At 41.1% G+C, this 7500-nt stretch overlaps 1 long non-coding RNA gene across 1 annotated transcript in view; it reads right to left on the bottom strand.

Annotated features, from left to right (window-relative positions):
- Positions 1-5800: 5800 nt before the first annotated feature.
- LOC138959536 (uncharacterized) overlaps positions 5801-7500 on the bottom strand; it is a 2983-nt gene continuing 1283 nt past the window's right edge. The window contains exon 4 of the long non-coding RNA XR_011453738.1: positions 5801-7403. This is a non-coding gene — a long non-coding RNA (uncharacterized lncRNA). The remainder of the gene's footprint in view (positions 7404-7500) is intronic.

The following is a 7500-nucleotide window of genomic DNA, read 5'->3' as shown; positions in this document are numbered from 1 at the left end:
CAAAAGTGCGTGTTCAAGAAAATAATGAACACTTGGAATCCTACCGGTGGAAGGGAAGCGAGGGGCTGTAAGAGGGCAGTCACACACGCGATTCAATCGTGAGATTTACCCTGTCACACGGGCGACTGAGTCGTGCAAAATAGCTACGACAAGTCTGCGACTCAGTCTCATGCGATTCCTTCGTAGCTTTGAGCTTTAGAACTTGTTCTATTCCTGCGACCCAGTCGTCAGTCAATCGCAGGGGCAGAGCCAATCAGAACGCGTCGTTGCGGCCTGCACGCCGTGACGTAAAATAATGGCGGACAGTGGCGGACAGCGTCTCTTCGTCGATTCAAAACTTTTTGGAAGAACAGTTCTTACTCAGATATAAAGGAGACGTTTTAGGCGTGTACAGCGGTCGGGAAACATTAATTGCAACTGTCTGGGAACTTTATTTCTCGCAAAGGCGTAATGCTAAAAGGTATTTTTCAGAAAGGTAGAGCGATGTTCGAACATTAGCGTCTGCTTTCGCAAAGCGCGTTTGCCGTGTTCACTGTGACACGTCACTTCCGCCCCGCTCGCGTGGAGTTATCGTTCGTCAATCGTTAGTCAATCGTTCGTCTATCATTCATCGTGGGGGTCAATGGCCTACGATGTGATGTGCGATCGGCTCAAGATTGAATCGCGCGATTGAATCTCAACGATTGAATCGCGTGTGTGACTGAAGCTAAAGGGGCTGTAAGATAAAATGTAGGCTTGGGGCACTGACCGGTATTGACCACACACAACAACATGTGTTACTTGCGAAGTGGGTGGATGGTAACGAGAGAGAGATAGAAAAAGAGAGAGAGAAAGAGAGGGAGAGAGAGAGAGAGAGAAAGAGAGGGAGAGAGAGAGAGAGGGAGAGAGAGAGAGGGGGGGAGAGAGAGATAGATAGAGAGAGAGAGGGGGGGAGAGAGAGATAGAGAAAGAGAGAGAGATAGAGAGAGAGATAGAGAGAGAGAGGGGGGAGAGAGAGAGGGGGGGAGAGAGAGAGAGAGAGAAAGAGAAAGAGAGAGGGAGGGAGAGAGAAAGAGAGGGAGAGAGATAGAGGGAAGGAGAGAGAGAGAGTGCAACATATATGTTTTTCAACTGTTTGTTCGTTTGTTCCGCGTCATACAACTCTTTAACAATGCATCGTTTACATAATTATATACAATAGGCTAGGCTTATTTGCTGTCTTTTTGTTTTCATTATTGTTTGAAAAGGAAGAAAAAGTGATGAAGTAGAGTTAATAAAAATTACATCATAACGAGCTTTTCGATTTCATATTCGTATTTGTTAATCTCTTCATTTTCTATTAATTAAGCCCTTAATCTGGCAAACTCCACTTGCGTATTTTTTCATCAGACGACACCGTAAGGGGCTCCACTCACATATGTAACTTCAGCAGGACCGACGACGCACTGCAGTTTATCCCAGCCCGCTACACGTTGCATGAAAGGAAAACAGGCCAAGTACTCGTCATAATCTCTATCGCGGCATAAATAATAGGCAGTGCGTCGTCTGTGCCGCTGAAACTGCGCAGGTATATTCTGCCCATAACGACTTGTTCCTGCTTAACACTGCGCTATCGGGAACACCATCTAAGCAAGCATTGAATAACGACAAGACTTTACGAGCAGAAGAAAAAGAAGTGGGGCAAAAAATGCCTGAGCAACTTTGCTGATTGCTTTATGAATGGACAGCCAATGACGCACAGTAGGCCAGCAGTAATCGATCGCAGCTGATTTACGATGCACAGATCAGCACGGTCGTCTGTGACCATCCATGCGTGAAAATGGCTCTGGTTTTCTTTCTGGAGCACTCTCGATGAGCAAGTAAACCTATACACGTTATTGCGATGATAGGGAACAGGATTTCTAGCTAATACAATCTTGGTTAGCATGCATACACACATGCACCTTACTTCTTGCAGTAATATAGAACTTGTTTTCTAGTTTGTGCAATCTTGGTGAACATGTGCATGCATCCCACGTGCACCCAACTTTGGAAACATAATTTGTTGGAGTAATATGGAATATGAAACTAGTTATTTGGGTACATTCTCCATCCATTTTCAACCCATTTCTCTCTCTCTCTCTCTCTCTCTCTCTCTCTCTCTCTCTCTCTCTCTCTCTCTCTCTCTCTCTCTCTCTCTCTCTCTCTTTTTTCTAAGGCCTTTGACCTCGTTGATCATAAAATTCTCCTCAACAAATGATCACTATATCTCAACGGATCTGACTCTCTGTCTTTCTTTCAGTCTTTCCTTGAAAACCGATGGCAACAAGTCTATGTACATGGTGCGTACTCAAGAGAGGAGTCCGTGTTATATGGAGTACCCCAGGGCTCTGTCTTAGGTCCTATTCTTTTCTGCATTTACGTTAATGACCTTCCACTTCACTTCTCTGACAACTCAGTAGAATGCCACATGCTCGCTGATGACACAACACTACGGACACAAAATAGACGCCTTGACAATATTCAACAATCTCTTCAGCACACCCTTAGAGACATCTCACAATGGTGCTCTGAAAACAACATGGTCCTAAACCCTCTGAAATCTAAATCAATGGTAATTACAACGCGCCAGAAGCATCAGTTGTCCCCCCTCTCACTAGATCTCACCATCAACGGAAACTCAATAGAAAAGGTTAGCGAACACAAACTGCTAGGCGTGATTATCGATGATAAGCTTAGGTGGCATTCCCACATTGAACATCTGTGTAAACGCGTTTCAAGAAATTTATTCCTACTTTCAAAACTTCAGTCAGTCATAACTTTAGACGCCCGAAAAATGTTCTACAACGCCCACATCAAACCTCACATTGATTATGCCTCTGTCATCTGGGATGGCTGTATAGTGATGCATTATTCAAAACTATAAATTCTCGTCATCGAAGGTCAGCTAAACTCATTCTGCCTGACCCATCACCAACTACTGACGCAAAACTGACAGCCCTTAATATACCTCAACTTAAACAACAGCTTTTATTTAATAAATCAGTTTTCATGCACAAGATCCTACGTGACCAAGCACCCGAATATCTAACTCACTTGTTTCAATCAACTGCTTCTCGGTATTCCACCTTCAAGCATAATCTGGCCTGCCCGAAGCCACGCATTGACATATTTAAAACTAGTTTTTCATACTCGGGAGCCTATGTCTGGAACTCCCTACCTACATGCTTAAAATCGATCAGTAACCTTAAAACATTCAAAACACATCTGCAAAAATACATTCAAACATCACTTTAATGTGATGTGCCTGGTTGCTCAAACGTATGTATGCCTTCTATCCTTCTGAAATGTGCATGTGTGTGTCTTGCGTCAACTTGGTGTGTGTTCTGATAATGTATGGTTGTATTGCCCGTATTGTGATATCTGTATATCACATGTCTGTAAAGAATGATCTTATTCTTATTCTTATTACTATTATTGCGTGTGTCTGCGTTTCATCATAAAAAGTTTGTTCCTATGTATTCCCATTTCGATTATAACCATTTTGCTTAGATCAGGACTAGCTGTAAGAAAGGTCCTACGGACCATAGATGTGTATTGACGGGATCGCCAACTCGTTGCGCGCGCTCACCAAGTAGCGGAAAGCGGAAAAGACGATTTTGACAGTAACTTTACTTCCGGTGCAGTCTTTCAACACATGGAGAAGAAGGAGAATTTCGAAGGGGAGGTGGAGTTTGTGGCTGAGGTATGTGAAAAGCAAACAAAGCAATACAAAAAGATCATTGCTGATGATTGAAATGAGTCATGTGAATCAACAATAAAGATTGATTGTGGACGGCACGTCATTATTTTTGTTTTTAACACTTGAAACGCGAGAGCATCTGACACACTGGTAAATCCGAAGCTGTGCACGCAAGCTGATCAGCAGATCGTTTTTCTGCAGAATTCTCGCTCACATCGGCCACTATTTTAGCTCAGCGAACCGACAGATTTGCAACAGAACAATTTCTGAATGTTAGAAATTCGGCTGTAGATTTATAGATCCCTTTCTATTCCATGGTTGTTGTTTTTTCAGGGGGAAAGTACCGACATCTCAATCGCTGAAAAGATGACAGCATCATCACAAAAGAAACTCCAAGAATTGCCAAAAGTAAGTAAAAATATTGACAGATCTATGTAAAAGACTATGAAAATTTAGAACTGGAACAACAGATATTCAAGAAATAACCGATAAGTGATATATTATAACTGAACCATTGATTGATTTGAATGTACATCATGCATGGAAGTTAAAAATGGTGCAGGAACTGAAGTCAGATCAACACATCAAAAAGATCAGTGCAATATATTTGTTTTCTCTCCCCTCTTGCATAATTCTGTTTTGATATAGTCTATATGCTTGATGTCTTCTGTTGTTTTTAAATTCATTGTCACTTCTAAATTGCATGCTTTATTGCAGAACGCGTGTTCTTTCTGCCTTTCAACTGCCTTTCACCGGAGCTCAGAGAGCTTGTCGACCTATTCTCCACCAAATCGTTCAACTTCAAACGTCTATCAACTGCCATTAATAGCTATCATCCAGCTATTTGTATGGACAGTTAGACTTATTTCTCTAGAAATTTAGTTTTACTAAGGGTTTATTGTTCTGCTTTTTTTCAGACATTCCGTCCCGCACCAGAATTGCCAGAGGTTGTTGCAACTACAAGTTGCAACTACAACTTTGAAGAACTATGTCGTGATGTACAGCAGCTTCCCGAGTCGTGGTGCCTCGCGAAGAACGAGGGGAACCAGGTGGTTAAGGTTGTTGTGCTGGAGCCTGGAGGCCAGCTTGGTTAAGGTTTGACTTTGAGTCAGCATTTTCAGTGATTTTTCTACGCAGCCGATGGTGTTTGGATTTAAAGTGTAAAGGAAAAAGTCCCTCCTGAAGCAGCGTGCTGCAGTTTAGACTGGCTTGGCGACAGTGTTGAAGTGAGTGACAAGTAACATTTTCAGTAAATCGCTTTGTGTTACAATTAATCAACACCAATTCTGAGCCAAGAGAATGATTTTTTTGATTTTTTTCATTTGGAATGTTGTGTTTTATAGGTTAGGTGTGGAAAATTGGATTTGACTGTAAAGCTCTTTAGCAGAGAATGTATATAAACTTGACCAAGAAATTATTGCGACAAATTTCAAACTCCCAAATTAAAGCATTGATTAATTCCCGTTAATTAATTAATTAAATTAAATGTCACAAGAATTTATGCTTTAATTTGGGTGCAACATGTTGAAACTTTGTTTGAGAATGTATCTACTTCATTGATTAAATATATGCATGTGTATGAATAGGAATCTTTCTTGTGTCAAATTGTGCGAATTGAGACTGAGTGAGATAGTGAATGTTGGTACATTACAGGGCCGGACTAAGCCAAGAGGGGGGGGGGGGGGGGGGGTTGCCAGTGGTGGTCCAGGGGGATGTTCCTCTGCCCCTTGTGGGGGTCAGGGGAAGGGTAGGTCATATTCTGAGATAGGAAAATGGTCGCTCCTTGCATGAAACGGCATAAAATAAACAATAATACATTTTTTTTAAATAAGTGAGGTACATGTTTAGGTTGGGGAGGGGGGGTTGCATAACCCACACACCCCCCCCCCCCCCCCCCGGTAGCCCTAGTCCGGCCCTGCATTAATTGTCACTGTATGGTGTGTGTGTGTGTCACTGTGACCAAAGATACATATGCTCTATTTTAGTTCATACAACTTATAATTCCATTCAAACGTTAACAAAGTGTTGCTTTCTTTCTTTCTTTATTTGGTGTTTAACGTTGTTTTCAACCATTCAAGGTTATAACAAAGTGTTGCTGGTATGCGACTGACCATGTTCTATTAGGAAAGCAAAGCAAATTCCAGTGTACATAGTGGTCAACATAAAAACAATCAGACGCATCGATGCAAGACATTTATTAAGTGGCTGACAATTGATTTTGAAATGAAAACTGTTTGCAAAATATATCGCTGTCAAAATTATATTTTGAACAAGTACATAAAGGAATTAGGTTTGAACCATAGCAAAATGAATATGTTTAAATTTTTCATGTTGCAGACTTAAATTTACATGGACTCATGAAAATACAGAACAGGCACTGAACAAGCCATGTGATACAATACTGAACCAAATAGGAAGAGAAGTACATTTTAACGACAGCAGATTTTAACACAAAAAATCGACACCTAAGACAACAATCAAGAAGTTCAAATTCAATGTACATGCACTTGATCAGATAGGATAGTTTGTACTGCATGAAGAAAGATCATACACAACACACTACAGAGATCCTTCCTGATTGTTCTCAACATTGTATGTTTTCAGCTTTTTCCTCAAACTCCTTTCTTTCCATGTGCATTTCATTTTGTCCAACATTGTATGTTTTCAGCTTTTTCCTCAGTCTTTTCTTTCCATGTACATTTCATTTTGTCCATCATTGTCTTCACTTTGTGGTGGAGTCTTATTTAAAAAAAAACCAGAACATTTTGCAAAGTGTCTTCTTGAACAGCTTGTGAAAGATCAAATGAATACAAAGTGTCATAAAAACACACCGGAACAGCATCACTGTTCCTGCATGGTTCAATAAAGTCATCTGCTTTTGCCTGTGTGTTGATGCACAGGTTTCCCAGAAAATATGTTCCATGGACATCAAATCACCAAAGGGAAGTAATCGCTCTTTATGCATACGACATGTGTAATAGATTAAGCGAGAGTTGTACGGAACCTTTTCTCCTGGCACGAGAGGATGAAAGTCGCTTGTATATTTCAATGCTTGTTATTCTCTCAGGTGCCAGGAGAAAAGGTTTTGTACAACTCTCGCTTACTCTATTACACAGTCATGTCGTATGAATAAAGAGCAATTACTTCCCTTTGGTTATTTGATATCATCAACGCTTTGCCTCATTCTGTTTAAGATTTCTGCTTTGTGTTGCATGGACAGACACATCTGCAATACATTGGGCTTGACAAAGGTCAGTTTGCCCTTGTTCAGCATGCTTGTCATGTCAGGGGTGGTTTCACTCTTTTCACTGTAGGATTCAGGTGCGCAAGTCAGGGCTTCCAAACACTGCAATTTCTCATCTCTGTACGCACTCTTTTGGAGACACCAAACTCTCTGTTTTAGCTTTTTGGCAACACATCCTCCAACATACTTTGCATTGTCCTCTTCATCCTCTTTTATTTCTAATGCACTTACTGGTTCCCTAGTTTTTCTTCATAGGCCTTTAAGACACCAACAGTATAAACATGTTCAAGGCAATCCAGGCTGAAACTGCAGGGGATACTGTCAACTCAGTAATGCCTGAATGCTGGGTTGAAAAAGCAGAGTAGTACCTGGCCCAGGCCTTCTTGGCAGCATTCCCAACCTTGCCTCAGGGAACTAGGCAGTCATGAAGAAGCAGAAGTTTCTCTTCCAGATCTGCACCTAAAACACAGAAAATAAAATATTATAAATAAAACAACACACAAATATAGCAGAAATCAACCCAAGAGTGAAACTGAAGATGTAGATGCATGCACAC

This window comes from Littorina saxatilis, linkage group LG2 (genome assembly GCF_037325665.1).
Source record: "Littorina saxatilis isolate snail1 linkage group LG2, US_GU_Lsax_2.0, whole genome shotgun sequence".
Taxonomy (NCBI): domain Eukaryota; kingdom Metazoa; phylum Mollusca; class Gastropoda; order Littorinimorpha; family Littorinidae; genus Littorina; species Littorina saxatilis.
The sequence above is the reverse complement of the archived record's forward strand: the minus strand, read 5'-3'. Positions and strand labels throughout refer to the sequence as shown.